The 25732-nt window shown below is 43.5% G+C and overlaps 2 pseudogenes across 2 annotated transcripts in view; both read left to right on the top strand.

Annotated features, from left to right (window-relative positions):
• Window positions 1-2735: 2735 nt before the first annotated feature.
• Window positions 2736-25732, top strand: part of LOC311350241 (NACHT, LRR and PYD domains-containing protein 3-like) — a 37061-nt pseudogene continuing 14064 nt past the window's right edge. The window contains exon 1 of the transcript in view: window positions 2736-2849. The product of the transcript in view is annotated as an NACHT, LRR and PYD domains-containing protein 3-like (transcript). The remainder of the gene's footprint in view (window positions 2850-25732) is intronic.
• LOC311350527 (NLR family CARD domain-containing protein 3-like) lies at window positions 3176-5363 on the top strand (annotated as a pseudogene). Its single transcript has 2 exons — window positions 3176-3269; window positions 3562-5363. The product of its transcript is annotated as an NLR family CARD domain-containing protein 3-like (transcript).

Genomic DNA, 25732 nt, shown 5'->3' with positions numbered 1-25732 from the left:
AAAAAACACCTTTTGAGTGGAAACAAGTTTCATTGTGACAAGTTGTGTCGTTCTCCCCAAACCTTGCTCACACACCGCAACAGAGGAGAGAGCAAACAAAAAGACTTTCTCTCAAAGTACGGTGACTGTTAGGGCCCAGCTCCAACGGGGAAAGGGAAGCAGCATGGAACCACAAGGAGTCGGTCAAACGAAAGGCATTCATCACCAGGAAGATGGAATGGAGATCGACTTTTAAAAGTCTAGACCCTGAACACAAGACAACCACACTTTGTCAGAAGCAATTCCAGGGAAAAAAACTCATCCTATAATCAGGTCAATACAGTCGTTCTAAATTAGTATTCCACGTGTATTGCCTATGAAATTCTATGTAAGAAAATAATAAAAGTTATTGATTGATACTATTTCATATATATAAATTAAGGAACGAGTTAGGATAAATGTTTTTTAACAAATTATTTTATAGCATGTGCATTTGTGTATTTGGTCCAAACATCTCCACAATAATTAGTAATCTCATCTCAACCAAGATAACTGTTATTTGTTTGTTTGTGTGTGTGTGTGTGTGTGTGTGTGTGTGTGTGTGTGTGTGTGTGTGTGTGTGTGTGTGTGTGTGTGTGTGTGTGTGTGTGTGTGTGTGTGTGTGTGTGTGTGTGTGTGTTGTGTTGAAGCCCAGAGCAACAGGAGAGAGCAGACTCCCCTGGACCCAGCTGTGTCTCCATGAAGAGTGACCGCTCTATGGGTATACCTGTTAACCTTAAAGATGGACGCCCCTCCAGAGAGGAGAGGTAGGAGTTTCAAACAGACGATGAAACAGACCACTTCATATCTGACCCATATCTGAGTTCATCAGAACTGTTTCTCCCCCGGCTTGTCATCAAAATATGGATCAGTTGTTCTTCAGCCTGAGTACTACTGGAGTTGACGTCTTTCAGCAAGAGGACCCTGCTCCTCGTACCTCCAGCTCACTCACTTTCCTCATTCTCATCCTTGTCGTCAATCCGCTTATCTGGGGTCGGGTTGCGGGGGCAGCAGCTCCAGCAGGGGGCCCCAGACTTCCCTTTCCCGGGCCACATTGACCAGTTCTGACGGGGGGATCCCGAGGCGTTCCCAGGCCAGTGTTGAGATATAATCCCTCCACCTAGGTCTCCTCCCCACTGGTCGTGCCTGGAACCCCTCCCTAGGGAGGCGCCCAGTGGGCATCCTTACCAGATGAACCACCTCAACTGACTCCTTTCCAGGCAGAGGAGCAGCGGCTCTAATCCGAGTTCCTCACGGATAAAAGCCTAAATAAAGTACTGTACAGACCCGAGTATAAGACCACCTTGATTACAAGACGACCCCCACTTTTTAAAGACTTATTTTTGGTCAAATTGTTTTTTTATGAAAAAATAATCATTTGATTTGAAAATCATGATAATTAAAACACAACCTTGTTCAGATCAGAACATCCAGGACGCTCTACTGTCCGTCCACTCCCAGAGAGGAGAGATGTGGAGGGGTGCACGCAGACACACACTGTGAGAAAAGAACCTCTGCTAAGACCACCCAACCCAAGAGTTCATAGGACAGGAAGTAGGGCTGAACGATTTGGGGAAATAATCGAATTGTGATTATTCTGACTAATATTGTGATTGCGATTTAATATGCAATTTTTTTTTACATTCATTAAGTTCCTTATGTTCTGTATTATTCACTAAAAGAGCAATAAAGCATTCTGTAGTATGACCAACACAACATTGGAAGCAGTCAACATATAAACTGCTCTTTCCTTTAGGCCAGGCCGATGTGTTGAGAAGAATTGATAATATAACATCTTTATTTAACTATTGAATGGTAAAAGAAAAATAAATATAAATCTGACTCATCTCCAGTCAGTAACGGTAACAAATCACCCAACAAAATTTTTTTTGCGAGTTCACAGCCTTTGCGATTTGCATATCACATTGCGATTTCAATTTGAATTTGATTAATCGTTCAGCCTTAACAGGAAGTGTGTGGAACTTAAGCCATCTGCAGTGACGGCAGGAAGCCGTCTACTACTGTGTGCTACTGGTGCGGTGTGAGGTTTAAAAATATATAATTATGCAACCATTGACAAGCTTAGTGACACGTTTCCATCCAAAGTGAAAAAAAACACCTTTTGAGTGGAAACAAGTTTCATTGTGACAAGTTGTGTCGTTCTCCCCAAACCTTGCTCACACACCGCAACAGAGGAGAGAGCAAACAAAAATACTTTCTCTCAAAGTACAGTGACTGTTAGGGCCCAGCTCCTATGGGGAAAGGGAAGCAGCATGGAACCACATGGAGTCGGTCAAATGAAAGGCATTCATCACCAAGAAGACGGACTGTAGATCGACTTTTAAAAGTCTAGACCCCGAACACAAGACAACCACACTTTGTCAGAAGCAATTCCAGGGAAAAAAACTCATCCTATAATCAGGTCAATATGGTCGTTCTAAATTAGTATTCCACATGTATTGCTTATGAAATTCTATGTAAGAAAATATTGATACTACTATTGATACTATTTCATATATATAAATAAAGGAACGAGTTAGGAGAAATGTTTTTTAACAAATTATTTTATAGCCTGTACATTTGTGTATTTGGTCCAAACATCTCCACAATAATCAGTAATCTCATCTCAACCCAGATAACTGTTATGTGTGTGTGTGTGTGTGTGTGTGTGTGTGTGTGTGTGTGTGTGTGTGTGTGTGTGTGTGTGTGTGTGTGTGTGTGTGTGTGTGTGTGTGTGTGTGTGTGTGTGTGTGTGTGTTCTCCACAGACACCAGAGGAAGTCAAAGGTTCCCAGTGGTCCGTCTGTACAGCAGCAGCACACAGAGTTGAAGGTGTGTAAATGTACAACACTGAGTTCAGTCATGAATGACATGTGAACAACATCTCTCCTGGAGCTAACAGTCTCCAGGCTTCCCTCTTCAGACCAGCAGGACGTGAATCCAGGACAGACGGTTCTGATTTCCTCAGTTAGTTCACAGTAAAGTTCTCAATGATGTTTGTTCTGTTCCAGCGGATCAAGGAGAACGCACACGCTTTTCTAGACAAGGAGGTGGAGAAGCTCTGGAGGGTTCTCTTCCCAGATTACCCACAATGCTCAGAGAGCCAGAGGGAGGAGGAGGAGGAGGAGGAGGAGGAGGTGGATGGTGAGGAAGAGGAGCAGAGGAGGCGCGCCATAGAGGGAGTGGAAGACATCACACTGCTCTGCATGAAGCAGTTGAAGCTGGAGGAGATGGCCGACTTACTGAGGAGCAGTAAGATATTCTTATTTTTTGAAGAGATTACGAAGATACTTTTTTGGATCAGTAAGATACTCTTACTTTGAAAACAGATCAGGAATATACTTGAAAACTTTATATATTATTTGAAAACTGATTAGGGAGATATCCTTATTTTGAAAACTTATTTTGAATATGCTTTTTTTTTTTAAAAAACAGCAGTAAATTACTGTTGGTTAAAAAAAAGGGCATAGGGTCATATTTTGATAATTTGACATCAACAATTTTTGATAGTTTGTATACTTTCTTCTTTTGTCATCTAATTTAGAAAAAGTTGCTGCTGAGTGCCAACATAAGATCAAGGCTTATCTGAAGGAGAAGACCCAGTGTGTGTTTGAGGGAATCGCTAAAGCAGGAGAGTCAAGACCTCTGAATGAGATCTACACAGAGCTCTTCATCACAGAGGGAGGCAGTGGAGAGGTCAACAAGGAACATGAGGTCAGACTAATTGAAACAGCTTCCAGGAAACCAGCCAAGGAGGAAACACCAATCAGATGTGAAGACATCTTTAAACCCTTACCTAGACAAGATCAACCAATCATGACAATAATGACAACCGGAGTGGCCGGAATTGGTAAAACCATCTTAACACACAAGTTCACTCTGGACTGGGCTGAAGGCAAAACAAACCACAACATACACTTCATATTTCCTCTCACTTTCAGAGAGCTGAATTTACTGAGAGATAAAAGGTTTAGCTTCCTGGAACTTCTTCATCACTTCTTTATCAAAACAAAAGAAACTGGAATCTGCAGATACGACCGGTTCCAAGTTCTCTTCATCTTGGATGGTCTGGATGAGTGTCGACTTCCTCTGGACTTCCAGAACAACCCGATCTGTACTGATGTCAAAGAGTCTACTTCGGTGGACGTGCTGCTGACAAACCTCATCAGGGGCAACCTGCTTCCCTCTGCTCGCATCTGGATAACCACACGCCCTGCGGCAGCCAATCAGATCCCTGCTGATTGTGTTGACATGGTGACAGAGGTGAGAGGGTTCACCGACCCACAGAAGGAGGAGTACTTCAGGAAGAGATTCAGAGACCAGAAACTGGCCAGCAGGATCATCTCCCACATCAAGACATCACAAAGCCTTCACATCATGTGTCACATCCCAGTCTTCTGTTGGATCACTGCTACAGTCCTGGAGGACTTCTTCAAAACAACCCAGGGAGAAGAAGAGATGCCCAAGACCATGACTCAGATGTACAGCCACTTCCTGAGGGTTCAGTCCATACAGGGGGACAGGAAGTATCGTGGGAGAGCTGAAACCGATCCACACTGGAGTTCAGAGAGCAGGGAGGTCATTGTTTCTCTGGGAAAACTGGCTTTTAACCAGCTGGAGAAAGGCAACCTGATCTTCTACGAGGCAGACCTGGCAGAGTGTGGCATCAATATCAGAGCAGCCTCAGAGTAAACAGGAGTGTTCACCCAGATCTTTAAAGAGGAGTGTGGGCTGTACCAGAACAAGGTGTTCTGCTTTGTCCATCTGAGCATCCAGGAGTTTCTGGCTGCCCTTTATGTCTTTAAGACCTTCATCGACACTGGTGTCAATCTGATCTCAGAAGAACAACCATCCAGGTGGTCTACTCTTAAAATAAAGAAATCAGATCACTTCTATGAGAAGGCTGTGGACAAGGCCTTACAGAGTAGGAATGGACACCTGGACTTGTTCCTCCGCTTCCTCCTGGGCTTCTCTCTGAAGACCAATCAGAGTCTCCTACAAGGTCTGCTGAGACAGACAAATAGTAGCTCACAGACCAATCAGAAATCAGTGTCTTACATCAAGGAGAAGATAAGTGGAGATCTCTCTCCAGAGAGAAGCATCAATCTGTTCCACTGTCTGAATGAGCTGAATGACCGTTCTCTAGTGGAGGAGATCCAACAGTACCTGACATCAGAAAGTCTCTCCAAAGAATCTCTCTCCCCTGCTCAGTGGTCAGCTCTGGTCTTCATCTTACTGTCAACAGAAGAGGAGCTGGACGTGTTTGACCTGAAGAAATACTCTGCTTCAGAGGAGGGTTTTCTGAGGCTGCTGTCAGTGGTCAAAGCCTCCAAAACATCTCTGTAGGTTCACAAATAATGTATTACAGTATACAAAACAGTATACATAATACTAGAATATAAAGTTATATTAAAGTGTAATTTCGGTGAAAATTTAACCCAGGGTCTTTTTCGGCATGAAGATCCATTTCTTTGTTGATAATCAAGTATAGAGCTTGCCCCAAGTTGCCCGGAGCAATGTAACAAATGGCTTCCATGTTATAGGGCAGTGGTTCCCAAACTTTTCTGGCTCACGGCACCCCTAAACATATTTCTCTCCATCCACGGCACCCCTATTTTTTAAATATTTTTACTCTCAACCTCCTTTGTGCCATATTTGTACTTCATGCCATTTAATTTAACCTTTGTGATATGATGGACAGGCCATAACTGCTTTTATTATAGGCACTACTATGAGAAGGTGAGGTTTATCGCATTTTCGTTTTATTCAAATGAACCACTCTCTTTAATTCAACTCATTTAATAGAACTTTTGAGAAAATAGTGAACAGAATATGAACAGAAATATCAGGAATAGGCCTTCAACTAAAGTGCATAAAACATCTGTCCCTCTCACAACTGTATCACAGCCAAAATACGTATTTAGGTCTCCCACAATGGTAATAATTGAGAAATTGGCTGGCAGTAACAAAAAATATCAGAAACAAACCTTCAACATAAAGTTCACAAAAATATAGTTATACTCGTTGTCTCCACAGACAATTTATCAATTTAATAGGACACATGTGCCTGTCTCTGACTGCAGAGTTTGTTAATGCAAGGAGGGATTGTGGACAGTGCAACACAGAGGTCCTGTTCAACTGACAGCCTTTGCCTCAGTTTATTCCTAGGTTGAAAAATCGTTAATGCAAGTGAATGTGAGAAAATAATTATTTTCTGTTCCCGTTTCAATTGTGCCATGAATGTCAACATATGTTGTCTGTGAATTTTTAATATAATTTTTCATGTTAAGAGTTTGACAGCAGTGTTTGGAATAATGCTGTTTAAAAGAACGGCGTTAGGTAACGCCGTTATTTTTTCAGTAACGAGGTAATCTAACTAATTACTGTTCCATCGTTACAACGCCGTTATCGTTACTGAATGTTAAATGCGGTGCGTTACTATGAATTGATTGAACGCACCCCTGGCTCCACACACAAACTGCTAGTGAGGAGACGGGTTAACAACGAGATAAGCAGTGTTTTTACACACAAGCCAGGCCACGCGCACCACACACACACACACACACACACACACACCAAACAGAATCGAATAAGCAGCAGAGATGGCGAGTCCGGAGCAATCCGATGAAAAGTTGGCATTTTCAAAGTGGAGATATAAGCACTACTTCAAATTAATTGACATATAGCAACTTTTTTTTTTTTACAGTAACGCAAATAGTTTCCCTGATAACTAGTTACTTTTATTATAAAGTAATTCAGTTACTAACTCACTTATGGACTTTTTGGAACAAGTAGTGAGTAACTATAACTAATTACTTTATTAGTAGTAGTAGCGTTCCCAACACTGTTTGACAGTATATTGTATGATCGAGAAAGACATGTCGCCGTGTTATGGGGTGACGTCATATAGGCGACATGTAGTCTTTCTCGTTATGTCTTTTCCACAACTGCTAGACGAAGAATCATACAATATACTGTTTTCACTTCAAAGCAATTTAATATTATTGAAATTTATTTTGAAATTTATATTATGATTTTCTTTTTTGGACCATTCCGCGGCACCCCTGAGCATGCGTCATGGCACCCCAGGGTGCTGCGGCACCCACTTTGAAAAACCCTGTTATAGGGCACAGCGAACGTCCAAATCTGCATTTTTTAACCACTAATATTGCTCATCAAACAACTTGACTTTCAAGCATCAATAACTTAGTTAGCGTAGTGGGAGTTTATTTAAAAAGGCCTTGGCGCCAACAAATTTAAAACAGCTAAGTATCAAGAGGAGAGATTGTTATGTTCAATTTGTTGGCTCTGCTATTATATTATTTACAGTAGCCGGAAATCGACTTGGAAAACAGTATTTAAAAAAGTTATAATATACAAAACATCTCTGTAGGCTCTCTAAGAATTTCTATTGGAATACACTAAAATGTAATTTAAGTATAGTGTTGCTGAGTATTTAGAGACAGTTACATGTATAAAACTGTCTAACATGTTCCTGTCTGTTTGTTTGAAGGCTGAGTGGCTGTCATCTGTCAAAGAGATGCTGTGAAGCTCTGGCCTCAGTTCTCAGCTCCAACTCCTCTAGTCTGAGAGAGCTAGACCTCAGTAACAATGATCTGCAGGATTCAGGAGTCAAGTTGCTCTCTGCTGGACTGGGGAGTCCACACTGTACACTGGAAACTCTCAGGTCAGTTTTACATAATGTGCAAACAGTTAAAAAACAAGGTTCCAAATCAGAAGACATTTCACCGATTTCAAGTCTCCATTTTTGTTGATATACGATTTATGTTATATTATTCAGTTATTCAGTGTGTAAATGATTGTTTAAGTTTAAGTTCTTTGTTACATTTTTGGATTGTTGAGGAAATATTTTGGACGTTCTGACCATCTGACCACCCAAACATGACTGAATTGCTGTTGACTCTCGTCAATACATACTGGTCTTTTCCGTGTTATCAAGACATTTTTACACAATGGCTCAACATGTGTTGAACATGTGTTGAACGTGTGTGTGTGTGTGTGTGTGTGTGTGTGTGTGTGTGTGTGTGTGTGTGTGTGTGTGTGTGTGCGTGTAGGTTGTCTGGCTGCCTGGTCACACAGGAAGGCTGTGCTTCTCTGGCCTCAGCTCTGAGCTCCAACCCCTCCCATCTGAGAGAGCTGGACCTGAGCTACAATCACCCAGGAGACTCAGGAGCTGCGCTGCTCTCTGCTATGCTGGAGGATCCACGCTGGAGACTGGACACTCTCAGGTATGGAGAGGACAGCTCACCACTCAGGGACAATGTCTCCTACAAGGATCGGTGGACCATGTTACCATTATATTATTAGATAATGTGCTCTCATTTAGAAGCAGCTATGATTATTGTGTTAGAAGTTAGAAATGTTAATATTTCTGTTATAAAGACAACATGATGCTCTCTCTTTGTTAACATGTGCATAATGTTTCCCTGTCTAATGACAACATGCTGCGCTCTCTTTGTTAACGTGAATAATGTTTTCATGTCTAAAGACAACATGCTGCTCTCTCTTTGTTAACATGTGGATAATGTTTCCCTGTCTAAAGACAACATGCTGCTCTCTCTTTGTTAACATGTGAATAATGTTTCCCTGTCTAAAGACAACATGCTCCTCTCTCTTTGTCTCCCCAGTGTGGAGCACGGTGGAGAGTTGAGGATGAAACCAGCTCCACAGAGATGTAAGTGTCAGTTTAGTTTGATTCATCTCAACACACACTAACTATAGAGATGGAAAGTCCATCCACACAGCAGGAGGTGATGTCGGTTCAGTCAAATCATCCTGGGAATGAAGATGATGGTTGACTTCACCTTCATCAAACTGCTGATGTATAATAATTATATTCTAGAATAACCTATATTTCGTTCTCGTTTGATATTTGCTTCCTAGTGAATGTTACGCAGCATTAAGAAATATTAACCGTGAGCAGCCAGCCGTATGAGGGCTGAAACGTGTGCGAGTTTGACCCCCGTGTGACCCCCAGAGCTCCGATACTACATGTGAGGGCCGCCCAGTGAGGACCCCCCCCCCCCCCCCCCCCCCCATCCCAGCTCCGCCCGTTTCCTCAGCGCTGTCTGGATCTTTGTTCTGATCGAGTCACATCGGCCTATCAGCTACGAGCAGAACTAGAAGACCGTGTAGCCTTCAGCCGACCAGCTTTAGTAGATCTAAGGCCCAGACAGGACCAGTGCTTTAGTAGATCTAAGGCCCAGACAGGACCAGTGCTTTAGTAGATCTAAGGCCCAGACAGGACCAGTGCTTTAGTAGATCTAAGGCCCAGACAGGACCAGTGCTTTAGTAGATCTAAGGCCCAGACTGGACGCCCCGAGTGCTTTTCATTTAGGGAAACACAAGGAAGGTCTTACATTGTTTAGGAGATGAGGTAGGATATAATAATAACAACGATGATGACATTAACCTTTTTAATTACATAATTAGATGAAAGAACAAATAGTAACGAATAGAGCAGTTGAGTACGGTGATTTCCACACACAACTAGTTGTGCGATGATTAATCAATGACATTCAACAATCAATTTGAGAGACATATTTGTTTGAGACTGTAGCAGAGACTATGCTACAGTCCAGCTAGGGGACTTCTAGTGGGCTCTTCTAGACAAGGACGCAGGGTGGTGGTGTTGAAGCCGGGTTAGAGTACGTTTTGTAGATAGTGATACCTGGCCTGGTGCTCCATGCTGCCATGCAGGAGATCTCTCCCTGAGTGTGTGTGGTGACGGCTGCTTTAACCTGTGCACACTGATGACTCAATGTACAACAGGTGTACAATGTACAACAGCAGCCTCACCAGCCCCAGAGTCCAGACTGACTGGGCCAGGTGAGGCTGCTTCAACAGCCCTCATCCACACACTCCACAGACACGTTTCATATATTAGGTGTGGGCCTCTTTAAGATACTGTTGGCTATATAGTATAAACAGAACTGCTCTTTACACTTTACATTATTCTTCAGTGATTCATTGATTAATTTATATTTTATTCCCCCTGTTACGGCCCCATCAAATGATCAGAGACCAAATAACAGGTAGGCTGTAGACAAAGGGTGCTGTTGAAGACAATTAATTTATTTAATCATTGCTTTTTTAAACATATGACGTGATGGCATTAAATCAACGAAAGGAAATAGAACAAAATAGAAAGAAAACCCGAACTAAACCGAACTCCGGGGGAACAAACAACTCTCTCAGTCCCAACCAGAAATAAAAGGTTAGGTGAGTCTTCGGGGTCCTCTAACTAACCTTAACTAGATAACGTGTAAACCCATCACCAACCATCAACGCTACACAAGGGTCTGAATGAAAGTATAACAAAGAATGATCCCACATGGGAATGAGTGCTGAACAGCTACTGGTAACACAAAGGATCAACACAAAGGATCAACACAAAGGATCAACACAAAGGCCGCGAGGTGCCGGCGTGGCACAGCGCCAAACCGCCTTGTGACTGCAGTGCGGAAGCGGGAGAATCCACCAGACATCGGGATAGGCTGTTTTTATATCCGATGCCCCGCCCACAATCAGGACGGCGGCAGGAACAAGCAGCCTGTAGGGAACAGAGAGCGGAGGACTGTTAAGTGCTGGTTATGGTCCCACGTTCACGCAACGCAAGGGGGTTACGGACCCCTTACGTCCTTGTGGACCCTCCTTGCGTCCACCGCGAGGGCCTGACGTGCACCTCCCAAAAATTGTAACCTTCCGTCGAGGTGACGCAGCCGCAAGGGCTGTGATTGGTCCGCTCACTAAAACCCAACGCAGGACCAGAAAGGTTCAAGACTGCGTCGAAGCGTCTGCGGGGTCGTTGCGTTGCGTCGACGTGGAACCATAAATAGCCCTTTAGTCTGCCCCTATAATAACGGAACAGCCCCTCATACTGTTGCAGTACGGTATACCGATACTGAAACTGTGTCACAATACCCGCCATTTAAACGCTACGATACCGCATGTTATTAGTGCTACTCTGACAGTAAGTGTGTTAAAGGGGAGATATTATGAAAACAACACTTTTCCTGGGATTTGGGCTGTTGTTTTGGGTCTCTGGTGCTGCCACACGCATACAAACTTTGAAATAAGTCTGTACATGCTTTTTTGAGTGAGAAATGCATTTCTGAAAGTACCCCGCCTACAGTTACCAAACGAGCGAGTCCGTTTCGTCGCCCCCTCTTACACAGGAGGGGGGTACATTTGCATATGACCACCCACTTCCCCACCCCCCTCCAATCAGAGCATAGATACGTTTTTGTGGACCTGGACCAGCGGACGAGCGCTGGGCGGAGATGTTCACGCATTTCAGAAGCAGGGAGATTCCATACAAAAATAGATCTGACCGCCTGGCAGGGAGAAGCTCCCCCGCCAGAGCTCCCGGACTGCCGCCAGAACTCCGGCGGCAGTCCGGCAGCCCCGCTCCGGGAGTACGGCGGGGGAGCTTCGGCGGCAGTCCGGCAGCTCAGCTCTGGGAGTACAATCCCTTTCTCCTCCATGTCGCGGTTCAATCCGGACTTCAGAGAGCCAAAGCCAAAGTCCCTTTCCCCCAATTCTTCTGAACCATGGCCGAGATAACCCCCACTATGAGTCTTTACTTGTTGTGAAAGGACCAGAGACGTCAGACGCAGTCTTTATGATTCATAATATCATCAGAGGCGCACATAGCTTTTGGCTGTGATATTAGATATTATATCATATAGATACTTATGTTATATAATGTATTATTATTATTATTATTATTATTATTATTATTATTATTATTATTATATAATATAGATATAGAGCTCAGGGAGTCTGCAAACGGCAACAATCACTTCTCCTCCATGCTGTGGTTCACTCTGACAGCTCATTGGTCAATGGGCAGCAGCTCATTTGCATGAAAGCTAAAGACACCAGAAACAGTGCTTTGTGGTCATCAGTTATTATTTTCTCTCATATGGACGCTAGCTTTCCTTTGAGAACCGGAGGCCTTTCTGCCAGTTACTCTATGAACCGACCGCACGTCGTCTTAGTCCCTCTCGGCTTATTTCATTCACCGAACATCGAGTGGAGGATATCTATGAAAGAACGTTCAACACTGAACGATGGTAACGGTGTCTTGTTCTCCCCTCAGATGCCTGTGAACTCACACTGGACCCAAACACAGCCAACAGAGACCTCTCTGTGTCTGAGGACAACAGAAAGGCAACAAAGGTTAAAGAGGACCAGCCATATCCTGATCACCCAGAGAGATTTGACCGCTGGATCCAGGTGTTGGGAAGAGAGGTTCTGACTGGTCGCTGTTACTGGGAGGTAGAGAGAGAAGGAGATGTTAAAGTGGGAGTGACATACAGAGGAATCACAAGGAGAGGAGGGGGTGATGACAGCAGGATTGGATGGAACAACAAGTCCTGGTGTCTTCATTGTTATGATAACCGTTACTCTGCCCGGCACAACAATATAGCAACCTCCATCCGTCTCCCCCCCGTTGGCTCTAACAGAGTAGGAGTGTATCTGGACCGGCCTGCTGGCACTCTGTCCTTCTACAGAGTGTCCCCAGGTGGAGGAGGGTCCTCAGACACACTGACACACATCCACACCTTCCAGTCCACCTTCACCCAGGAGGACCTCCTCCCTGGGTTTGGGTTTTTAGATGGTGGTACGTCATTCTCTCTGAGTCATTTGTACTGACACACACACACACACACACACACACACCTCAATATCATATCTTTGGCTTCCTCTACAGTTATAAAAAATATTATGCATTGAGCTTCCTCTACAGTTAGAAAGATTAATTGTTCAGATGAGGAGAGTTTGATGATGAAAGCTATTTTAAAAAGGTGTGTTTTCAGTGATGCTTAATAAACCACTCAGTTATCAGTAATTATTACATTTCTATCTTAAGTGATCGCTCTATTGGTAAATTCTGTAGTATATTTGTATCAAACACTTTATTATTCTTGTATAAAAACAGTCACGTTGCTTTATATTATGTTGATGTTGATTTGATTTATGATGATGATTTAAACAATCCTTAACTTGACTGAAACAAGCAGGGTCATGGATCGGGATAGATAGTGTATTAAATGTACTGAGGTTATGAATCGGGATGGATCTGGATAGATAGTGTATTAAATGTGGTTTTTTTAAAGAGTCATTTACTCTTCAATCTACAAAAACAAATAATCATGTTTGAATGTTTAATGTTTGTATGTAGTTTTTTAAACAGAAATAAAATAAAGTTGGTGCAATAACCGAGTATGGCCGCTAGATGGTAGTGTTTCTAATTTATTCTAATTTTATGAATTCTGAATTGTGAACACTTTTGAAATGGAAACGATTGTTAACCTATTAGGTATTGATCAAGACCGGAAGAAAATCAATGATACAATTAAATTAATCAAATTCATAATAATGTAATAACATAATAATAATAATATAATAATGTAAAAATGTATAAATATATAAATATGTATAAATACAGAAATAAGATGTGTATTCTGTTGTCTCCTGGTCCTTCTTTAGTGTTCAGTTTATAAATCCTCTGCATGGAGGGTCACTTTACAGGTGTCTCTGTGACTGAACACAGCGCTGTGTGAGTATGAATCCAAGATGGAGACATTTACCAACGCCTGGCTCCTTATAAATAATCGAATAACAACAAAACAAAACCAAGACCACACCCACTGGATACTGAATAAACAATATGAAACTCCTCCCCTTGGTAAAGATACACCTGGACACGCCCCCTATAGGCCCATATATGTCCTTCCTGGAGACCATAAACTATAAACATGGGTCATAGCAAGGAGACTAGAAGCTAAACTACCAGAACGTAGACCCAAGACGATATACGACGGACCCACACACCCAGACACAGAACTGAAGTTTAGATACAGAAAAGCTTCTGACTTTGTTGATAAGGGAGTTAACAATAGTTCTTTATCAACATCAGTATATGCCTGTTTAATCAATCCACAGGAATATAAATATAGATAATTTATTCTTCAGGGAGAGGTGTTAGACGGCCCTCTGTCCTCCATCCTGTTCTCTTGGTTCTAATGACGTCAGGCGCTGATCATGAAGTCTCCTTTTAACAGAAGACGTGTTGATCTTCATCACCGGCCCCTCAGCCCCCCTTCCTTCATTAATGACATCATTCAACGCTTTGGTTCATTTTCAGGTTCTAAAATAAATGCAATAAAACAGTTCATGATCTGTAACTACGGCCGTCACATGACCTGAAGGAGTGATATATCACTTCTCAGTGGGTGAAGCATCGGCCACTAGGCGGGTCTGAACTATACTTGACCGCAACCACAACCAGTGCTCTAGGAGAGAATCCCAGTCTCACCAGTGACTCACCACCTCAACCAGTGCTCTAGGAGAGGATCCCAGTCTCACCAGTGACTCACCACCTCAACCAGTGCTCTAGGAGAGGATCCCAGTCTCACCAGTGGCCACCGGACCAGTGGAACCATTGCTCCAGGAGAGACGCTCACTCTTCAAACTGTCACTTTCTCTTCGTATTCAGAAGGATCTGTTGTAACGTTACTGGTTTTCAGGTCATCTGTCACTAGGACAAAATTTACATGTAATAGCTTTATGTTCATTTTGGGACATCTAATAAAGTAGCTAATAAGTCACGTCTAGGTGTGTCATTATTATACGTCATCACAGGTGAAGAGCCCAGATGCTAGCTCATGGTTGAGCCAACTTCAGTTTGCTAGCTAGAGTAGCTAACAGTAGTTCTCTCTAACGTCTCTTGTGGATGTGATGTTTATATATTTGTGTTTCACTGTTCCTTGTTGAATTGTCTCTCCACTCCCACATCCTGGATGTCGTAGTTTCGCTAATAAAAAACACACAAAAACACAAGGCCGTCCTTCTGGATCCTTCTTGTGCGGCAGCCATCTTAGGTTGTAGTTTTTCTTGCCACCTAGAGGATGTACATCCTCTAATGACATGCCCTCTTGTGATGTCACCGTCTCTAAACAGCTACAAAACGTCTAATAGGAGTTAGGAGACTGTGACATCACAAGAGGGAGTGTTACTGGCACCTCTTGATGCCAACTAAACCGTTCCTAACGAGAGGAGATATGTGTTATGTCAATGAGTTTGGCTGCCAGTCAGGAGAAGGCCTCACCAGGAAATAGCTACTAACGACCAACTGCATGGACACCATGAGACACATCTTCATCAGGGAGAAACCGACTCCAGCCTTAAGATACAAACCAGCACATATGAATCAGAGTGGACCCTTTATTACATTATTGAATACATTTATCTTCTTTTATGTCCAGTTTTCTTCCTTGTGTAGTGAACCTCAGTAAGGGTTGCGAATGCAACCCCATCTTAGCTCCTCCCCCTGCACCCAGGTGCAATATAAAAGGCCCAAGATGGCTGAGCTCAGCCTCTGCTGGTTGCCTCCCAGGGTCCCTGCTTTTTAACAGTTTTGAGTTCCCATTTTCCCTTTTATTAATTTGTGTCTCTTGTTTTTAGGATCCCCTGCTGCTGTTCTGTACAGTTTTGGTTCTGTTTTGCTGTTTTGGTTAAGTTTGCTTTTGTGTTATTTCCCCTTTTCTGTTTCATTGTTTGACAATTGGGTTGCTGGCTTACATAACCTCTGTTTTGCTGTTTGGTTTGGTTTTGCTCCAGTTTTCTTTATTTAGTTTTTATTATTATTGTAATAAAATAAACATTTAATATAATATATTTATTGTCTCTGCCTCTTTAGTTTTTCGAACCTGTGTCGAAAAACCTCCATTTCTATAATATAGTAGTTTACTTTTCTTTGTTCTTTATTTCCTGGGGTGCAATTCCCCAGGTGGCGTTGTCAGTCCCTCTTTAGTTATTTCCTCCCATTTATAGTTTTACACTGAGTCCCGCCACACTTGCTTACTCTTAAAATTGAGCAGAAACAGTGAAGAAGCTGAGCTCAAAATCGGTATGAACCTCTACTGTTTTAACCTTCTGTGTTTAAAATGCTTTTCCAATGAAAACACATTAAGGTGAAGGTCAGCTAATGTGAAGGTTAGCTGTGGTCCCCTGATCCCCATGATCTCTTCATGGAGATCATGGGAACACTTTACAATAAGGGTGCATTAATTAACCATTAATTAACATTAGTTAATGCAGTCATAAGCATTAACAGTTAATGAATAGTAATAATTTAATAATGGTGTTCATGTTTACTAATAGTGTCCATATGAACTAAATACACATGTGAGCAATGTGTATTTAGTACCCCATGAAAATAGTGTATAATAATGATTATAACTGTATTTACTAATGTTAATTAATAGTTACTATACCATTAGTTAAATGTTAGTAAATTGTTAGTTAATGCTTATAACTGCATTCACTAATGTTAATGAATGTTTCATTAATGTATGGTATAAGTGCTAATGAAATCCTGGTATTTATTATCTGTAACTGAGGAGGACATGTGAAGCGATGCATCAGTGACTGAGTGTCTCTACCTGCTGTTTGAACCATCAAGTGTCTCTTTGTATTTCTCTGAGCTTCTAGACAACACAGCTCTGTCCATCGTTCATATTTTAAAGGGCTCATGTCGTGCCACCAGGTGTGGGTGTGATTAGCTGGTACAAGCCGTTTGGCACAGGGAAGGAATGATTTTCATAGTGACATAAGTGGGCGTGTCCACCTAGATGTACGCTGGATAGATCAGTCTACTAATCTAGTCACACCCACACCTGGTGGCATGACATGAGCCCTTTAATAAACTGGTTATTATTCATCGCTGAGTGCAGTCACGGAACAGCAGCCTATAAGAGGTTAGTCTGACAGGAGTTTAAACTGGGAGGGGAACTGGACCAACTGGTTGGTTCACAACTTCATCCTTTCCTTGTTGTTGTGTTGGACGGTTTAAATGTACTAAAACACAGTTCATGATCAACTATGATCGTCGCATGACCTGAAGGAGTGATATATCAACATTTCGCAACATTGTCCTGAGTAGCCTCAGGACAATGTTGTTAAGTGTTGTATAATTGTCCTTAAAGTGGCATCTCAAATATTTTTAAGTAACTAAACGTCTGTTAAGTGACTGATGAGGTAACATGATGGTGATGATCCTGAGGCCCGCTGATCAAAGCCTTTACATTTGCAGTAGAAAATGTAACAATAGTAGCAATTTAAGGTCTGCGTTACTTAATCAACCAAAGAAGAAGTAGCTAATAAGGCACGTCTAGGTGTGTCATTAAGATACGTTAGCACAAGGAAGGATGCTAGTTCATTGTGGTGCAAACTGCTTCTAGATATCACAGCTCCATAATTCATATTTTAATAAGTGGTTATTCTTCATCACTGAGTGAAGTCACAGAACAGCAGCCTATAAGAGGTTAGTCTGACAGGAGTTTAAACTGGGAGGGGAACTGGACCAACTGGTTGGTTCATAACATCATTCTTTCCTTGTTGTTGTGTTGGACGGTTTGGTGCTGAGCTCTTCATCACAGCAGGGAGAAGACGAGGTACTGTAGTCAACACACTCTGAATATCATAATTCATAGGTTGGGTTATATTTATGAAAACATAATGTAATGTAATGTTACTGCTTTGTAAACTTTGGTCTACTTGACACTTCTGACATTGATAATTAATTGGTTTATATGTCGACATTTACTTGCATGAAAACTGTACTCATCTTTATTCTAACTATTTATCAAATAAGGATTTGAATATTATGTTTAATATCATTAATACTATTACGACTTGTATAATTATCATAATACAATTTGTATTTTGTTTCAATTGTATTATCATGTGTTACAATTATTATTATTGAGTTATTATATAATTATTATTATTATTACTATTACTATTATAATTATCCTTTTAATTGTATTATTATTCTCATTATTGTCATTGTGCGTGAGGAAGAGGGCCAGATCTGGGGATGTGGGTGTGGTCTAAACGTCATAAGGAAGTCCGTTTAAGGTCGTCAGTCAGACTGGTTCAACAGACAGAAAACCTCAGAGGATGATTTCCTCATAGTGAGCGTATCTGTCTTCTGGTTCCCCTGCAGACGCACTTGAAGCCCTGAGAGACATTCTGTGTGAGTGATAAAGTTATCAGTGGTTTGTAGTAAACACTGGGCGGCGTCTCCACGTCTTTCCCCTCGTAGAGACTGAGAGCAGCAATGAACAGCAATGAGCGGCAATAAGCAGCAGTGGCGGACTCAGGGGGGGGCAGGGGGGGCGACCACCCCCCTCGTGCCTCAATGGTTGAAAAAGCGCGCTAAAGTGCCCTCAAAAGTGACGAAAACGAGAGGAAGTGCCTTATTGGCTGCCCTTTACATGTGCAAAAAATGATTGGGTGCCCTCTAGGGTGCCCCTTCATACAATAAATGATGATGATGTGCCCTCTAGAGCAACGTGCCTTAATGAGTGCCCTGCTAGTGCCCTTCGCGTTTCCCAGGTGGGCGTGACCCGGACTGAGCCGTGATCTCGAATGTTGATCGTGAACGTCTCGCAGTACTGAGACGTCTGAAAGGGTGCCAACAAGTTTGAGCTACACACACTGTCCGTTGATTGGTCGACAGAATTGTCACTTCTGTGCGACAGGGGGACAAACAAACACAGTACCTGCAAAGTATTTCTGGACAACGGCGAAAGCTTAGTTTATTGAAGAAAATGTCACACAAAAGTTTGCCGTCCTTCTTGGACGTCCTACATTGTTACTCTTTGTTCATTGTGCGCGTCCTTCTTTTTCCTTGGACTTATTAGCAGGCTACACTGTGTCGGGCTGCTATGAGGTCACGATGATTACGTAGCTGCGGCGGCTATCACCATCCGGCTTAAACCCCGCCCACCATAAGGGTACTGGCGGTGGTGGAGGCATGAGCCATAACTGAGCTGGGCTATACCGCACCCTCACTACTGGGCTGAGGCATGCTGGGCCGAAGCGCACCCGCCGGTGGAAACGCGCCAGGAGTAGGGTGCCACTTCCATCCAGCAATGTGAAAGCTGTGCTAAGGTGCCTAAAAGACAACAATATGGAATCAGTTTTCCCTAGTCTGACATTGCTACAATCCTGGTGACAACTGCTTCAGTAGAGCGATCGTTCTCTAAACTGAAGTTCCGATGTGGGGAAAGAAGGCTCTCCGATCTTCTGCTGCTATCAATTGAAAGGGATATCCCAACTGACCATAACGAGGTCATTGATATATACAAACACATGGCCAAAAGAAGAATTCTGCTATGACTCCACCACCCACCATCTCCGTCCCCTGACTACTAAGCTCCCAAATCATAGCTTTCTCATCGACATTATCACGCCTGTGTGTGTGTTTGTGACACAAATGTTAGTAGTTCCCTCTGTGTTTTACTTAATGAAGGTGTTTGTGGAATAAACATTGTAAAGGTTTTATAGTTCCCTGTGTGGTTTTATCATAGAGGTGTGGTTATAATTTTAATTGTTATTATGTTGTGTATTCAGTCCTATTATGTGCTGTTCCTGCTATTCCACCACACCATCAGAGGGCCCACTTACCTAGTGTTATACTGATACTGTGTAATGTGATGTGGAGTAAAAGAAGAAGAATACAGTGATACACGTTGAGTGAACTTACAGTGCCCGTCTCATTCTTTATTCCTTTATATTAGCAAATACAAGTCTAGTATAGAACAAATTGGCGACGAGGATGATGAATACAGTACCTCTGCCTGCGTTATTCCTGCCATGTGCCGGACAACCTACAATTCCGTTCGACACTTGGGCTAAAATGTTTGAGAACTATCTACTAGCCATACACGCAGAGGGGGACAACTGGCCAGACACAACATTACGTGCAATCCTCTTACATTGTCTGAGTACAGAGGGCCAGCGTGTGTTTTACACACGCTGGTGTTTTACACATGCTGTTTTGCAAACGCAGGTACGTCCTACAAAGAGGCAATGGATGCACTGTGTGCACACTTCATCCCTGAAATAAACGTTGTGGTGGAACGTCACAAGTTCAGACAAAGAATTCAGAAATTGCAGGAGACCATTACAGAGTATGTTGCCGCTCTGGGTTTGAAGATAACAGGCGACGAAATGATACGTGATCAGATTATTGAGCATGCAAGCTGCGCTAAAGTGCGCGAGAGACTGTTAGTGCAAAGTGATGCAAACTTGACACTAGAGAAAACGTTGAAAGTCGCAGTTCAGGTGAAATCTGCAATTGGATATGTGTGAACTGGGTCCAGATGCGCGGGCTCTGGTGCAAGCGGTGACGGCGAAGCCTAAACATCCGTTCAAAAGCAGAGGGATGAACAACCACCAGGCTGCACCTGCAAAGGCCACGCCAAGAGAGGACCGATGCTGTTTTTGGTGTGGGTCATTTACTCATCTTGCGAATGCTCCAGACTGCCCTGCGCTGAAAATGACCTGCCGGAAATGCAATAAAATGGGACACTTTGCAAAAGTATGTAAGTCTTCTGAAAAGCCAGTCAAAAATGTAAGTGTAGTTAGTGTGCTGGGAATTTATCAAAATCAGCCAGCTCAGAAAATAACATGTGAAGTGAGTAATGCAAAGTCAACTTCCTGTCCAGTAGGAAGAGTGGTAGTGGTAGTGGTAGATACAGGTGCCGCTGTGTCTATCATTCCTGAACCTGTCTACAGAGAGCATTTCAGTAATGTGCCCCTGACTGAACCAAAAGTGAAGTTAGTGTCATACACAAAGTCAGATATCCCAGTACTAGGCTGCCTATCAGCTACAGTGCAGCATGCTAATACTACAGCACCAGCTATATTATATGTGGTGAAAAAGGCAGGTACTGCTGTCTTGGGAATGGACTTAACCAGGGCACTTGGACTTTCCATTGTGGGCAATACTGTGCTCTCACCTGCGGCTCCAGTGTCTGAGGTCACAACTGGGCCGGTGTGAAACTGGGCTTAGCTAAGGACTTTATCCACCGGGTGAAGGTGAAGGAGGGCAACGAAGCAGTACAGCCCAGAGCTAGTGAGCGGAGCGGAGCGGTGCGAATATTCTGCTCCTAGCTCACGTAGCTGTTTACTCGGCCGCTCCTCCGCTCAAAGTCGTGTCAGGTCGCTCCGCTCAATTACGCTCCCCGCTCCACTTAAAAATCCTCCCGCTCCAGAAAAATCGCTCCACGCTCGCTCCACTTTAAAAGAGGGAGAAATAATCTACTACGAATTGCCACCTTAAACAGAAAACTTAAATACTAAAGAACAAAGAGCAACTGCAATATATTTCAGTCATAGAACATTTATTTTAAAAGATAGACAATACACACATTTGCCTATTTTTTCCATTTATTTCCTAAATAATACAGGCTATGTATCCAAGTTTTAACAACAAAACTATGCAGCCACCATCCGAAATGCAGCCTATTGAACGGCCTTCGCGTAGCCTATTAAAAAAATGAATGAGCCTGTAATTACGGTTACATTAATTAATACAGTTACATTACGTTAACATTAATTACATCCTTAATACTAAATAAAAATGTGAATTAGGCCATAAAATAAAGGAATTAGGCAGCTAGGCTAAGCATCAAAGTTTTAAATTGTAAAATTCTCTTTAAAATTGAAATGTGTCTGTCTGTAGGCTAGGCCTAACAATTTAGGCCTACATCCTATAGCCTAACTAGCCTGATTCCGCCGGCCTCCGTACTTCCGCTCAATTTTCATTTCACTTCAGTACTAGGTCTGGGATGTATGTTCGAACAATTTATTTTCCCTCAAGTTTGTCCCTCCAATCAGCAAACAGGAGGCTCGGCCTGAGAACAGTGACGTACAGGTCGTGCGCGAGTTTCAGTTGTAGTCAAACGAATACCAGGAAGCAGCAGGAAGACCATGGAGAAAGCTATTCGGTCTGTTGTGGAAACTCTGCCGAATATAGATAAATTAAAGCCTGATTTTTTTTTTTTTGGTGGTCAAGATGTTGTGGTGCTTCTTCCCACGGGATTCGGGAAAAGTTAAATTTTCCAGCTGGCTCCGTTAGTGGTGAAGGAGTTTGCTAAGCATGAAATACGTCACGACCAAACATTAGCGATTGGTTAAGGCAGATCCGGAGTGGCACTGGGCAGAGCCAATAGGTTTTGAACTTTCAAGCCTTCAACTTTTCAAACTTTTCAAACCTTCAAGTGAGAAATTGTTTGTCTCTATAGCAGTTCTAGACCATCGGTATGAATGAAATGAGGTCTAGTTAGAACTAGGCTATAGCCTAAATAATAACAGGCTAAATAAAAAAGGAATTAGACAGACAGGCCTACATTAGTTATTTTGCATTCACTTTCAAGAAAACAAGTCTGGCCAAGGTCTGAGGCTTCAGACTATTGCGGTGATTTCTGGACAGCAGGGGCCTCATGTACAAAGACTTGCGTGGATTTCTGACTAAAACTTTGCGGACGCCAAAATCTGGAAAGCTGCTGCGCACAAATAAATCTGGATGTATCAATCCTTGCGTAAGCACGATTTCACGCAGATTCTCTTTGTACATCCCAATTAACGTGAAATTGAGCGCACATGCACGAGCCCGTCTCTCCACCCAGTCTCCTCCCTCATTTAATATGCTAATTCGTATAAATAGGCCTGCAGTAGTGCACTCGTTAGGAGAAAGGAGAACATGGAGAAAGGAAGAAAAAATAACTTTAGTGAATGCGAGGTGGAGGTGCTGATTTCGGAGGTAGAGGCCAGAAATACGATCTTGTTTGGCTCTCTTTCCTCCGGAATCAGCACCAAAAGCAAAAAACTGGCGTGGGAAAACGTTGCCAAGTCGGTCAGTGAGGTTGGGGCGGAAAGCCGAACTGTGGCTGACATTAAAAAAAAGTGGTCGGACATCAAGGTGGACGTAAAAAGAAAGGTCTCTGCTCTGACCCCGGAGAAGCGTGGGTCAGAGCGCAGCGGGGCGGAGTCTGGGAGCTCACCCTATTTGAGCAAAGGGTGGCAGCTGTGATTTGGGATCGGCTCTTTTTTGTCCAAAAAATCATAATAGTCCCGGAACACCCGTTAATTTTGAATGCGACCATCTTCTAACAAGGCCAACACTGCCATTGTCAACCTATCGATTATTGCCACATTTTGCGCATGCTTTTATATTCTCATTTATTTGGATGCATGCTGACAATAGGTTGTATCCATACACCCAATGTGTCAATAATATGTACATAATTCGAAATTGGCCGACTGGTTCATTGATGGATTGATTTTAAGTAACAATGGCTTGTGCTTACTCCACTCAACATCACATAATAATATTGCAGTCAAGAATTTCACAACAAATGTGTGAAGAGAGATCATATGTCATGCGTGGTCCGGAAAATATGTAACGTTTAATAAACAAGCCATCACTGAAAATAATATTGCTGGGGCTTCCTTTTAATTCCAATATTGACAATTTAGTTTTATGGTTCTGTTTAAGTTTAGCCTAACAACAGTGTCACATTATGCGTCTCGACAACAATAACGCATGATTGAAGCGCATTTAAGATCACGCATTCCGACGTTCAAATCCACTTTGAACTCGCCTCATATTGCAATATTACTTCATGACTCGTGATCGCGTAGGCTTAATGTTGTTGCGCTGCATTGCCTCTATGTGCCGCCAACTGACAAAATGCAGCAGAAATGTGCGTAAGCCAGGCATTTAGTTTGCGTGGAGAACCGCACTTTCTCACGTGAAGTCAGTCTTTGTACATCCGAACGTTTGCGTGAGAAGTTGCTTACGCAGCTTTTTTGTGCGTAAGCAAGCTTTGTACATGAGGCCCCAGGCCAGCAGCGGAGAACACCCTCTACACACTTGCAGAGCCACTTGGGATGCTGAACACTCTGCGAGCTAATTTGGCCAGGCGGGGAAAAAACATGGCATTCTCTTTCCAAAATGAGATTACATCTGCGTCTGGGTTCTGCCTCGAGGATGAAAGATATTTCTCAACCTCACCTTTGGTGTCTGTAGGCGATGGCGTGTGCAGCTGCTCGCTGTAATATGAGCCAAACAGACCAGATTTTGGTCCAGAAGCAGTGTCGAATGGGCCTGCGGTGTCGGTGTCGGGTGTCCCACTGGAAGGGTTACGGAAAGGTCAAGGCAGTACATGACCTCAACCTACAGGAGGTGCTCGCCGCGATCAAGTGAGCCGGCCTCCAGCTAAACAAGGAAAAATGCCAGTTCAACCAGTCCAGCCTGCGGTTCCTTGGGCACACGATTTCTGCCCAGGGCCTACAGCCACTCACAGAGCACGTCAAAGCCATCACAGAGGCTCCGGCGCCGACAGACTCTACAGCACTGCGCTCAATCCTGGGGCTCACAGCATGGTACCAGAAGTTTGTGTACAACTACGCGTCGCTCGTGGAGCCCATGTGAGAATGTCTGCTCGCAAGGACAAATTTCAGTGGACTTCAGCAGCTAAGAAGAGCTTCGAGGCTGTTAAGGATTGCATTGTGAACAGCCCAGCGCTGTCCGTCTTCGACCCCAGCCTCCCCACCTTCGTGTCTACAGACACGTCAGATTATGGCTTGGGGGCGGTACTGACACAACTACACACAGATTGAACAGAGCGCACAGTTTCATGTGCCTCACGTACACTTAACCCTGCAGAACGCAAGTATTCTATTGTTGAAAAGGAGGCGCTGGCCTGTGTGTGGGCTGCCGAAAAGTGGAGGACTTTCTTATGGGGTACCAGATTCACACTACGCACAGACCACCAGGCTGTGACCACACTGCTCACAACAAAAGGCCTGGGCCGCGCAGGTATGTGCATTGCGCGTTGGTCTGCGAGACTCTTTTGCTTAACGTACGATGTAGAGTACCGTCCTGGCTCACAAAATCAAGTTGCTGATTGTTTTTCCCGTCTACCCCTCCCAGCAGAAGAGGATACAGAGCCTTAGAACACAGATACATAGGGGCTGGCCTAAGACAGCAAAGGCGCTATCAGATGAGCTCAAACCATACTTTGCCACAAGAGATGAACTCTCAATCCAAGATATGATTATCTACAGGGGCCTTCACCGACGACTTGTGCCAGTCGCCTTAAGGAAGCAGCTGGTGAACTTGGCACATGAGACACATCAGGGGGTCATCCGCACCAAACAAATGCTGCAGGACTTGTGGTATGGACATGTCTGTGCAGGAGGCTATCCATGCATGTGGATCATGCCGGCTGAATGACAAAAGTGCCAAGACACATGCCACTCCTCTCCAGCCCATTTCACTACCTGATGCCCCATGGCAGAAAGTGGGCATGGACATTGTGGGACCGTTTGAGTCAGCCAGCTGGGACTGTCGCTTTGCAGTAACGCTGATTGACTACTACACAAAGTGGCTGGAGGTCGCTTTCACTGCTACCATCACAAATGCTTGCAAACCTGATCCACTGCCAGAGGAGCAACTACGCAGTCGGGTTGCTGCCAAACAGCAGGCATCAAAAGCATACACTGATGTGAAAAAGGGAGTGTGTGTGCCAAAGATAAAAGAGGGAAGTTTAGTCAGAGTGAAGAAACCTTTCCATGTGAAAAAGGGACTGTCTAAGTTTCAGAGACGTACCAGAGTGATACGAAAAGCTGGTTCTTCGTACTGGAGGATGAGCACACATGGAACGCTACCCACCTATCTCTGGTCCCTGAGAGTGAAGTAGACAGGGATGCAAACCCAGAACCAGTGGCCTACCGGCCCTGATCCCGTGCCGGAGTCTGCCCAGCAACCTGAGCCGCCCCAACAAGCAGTTGACCCTGGGGTCATGGACAGACCTGAGAGAGGG

This window comes from Micromesistius poutassou (assembly GCF_964030765.1).
Source record: "Micromesistius poutassou genome assembly, chromosome: 7".
Lineage (NCBI taxonomy): Eukaryota > Metazoa > Chordata > Actinopteri > Gadiformes > Gadidae > Micromesistius > Micromesistius poutassou.
This window is presented reverse-complemented; position numbering and strand designations above follow the sequence as displayed.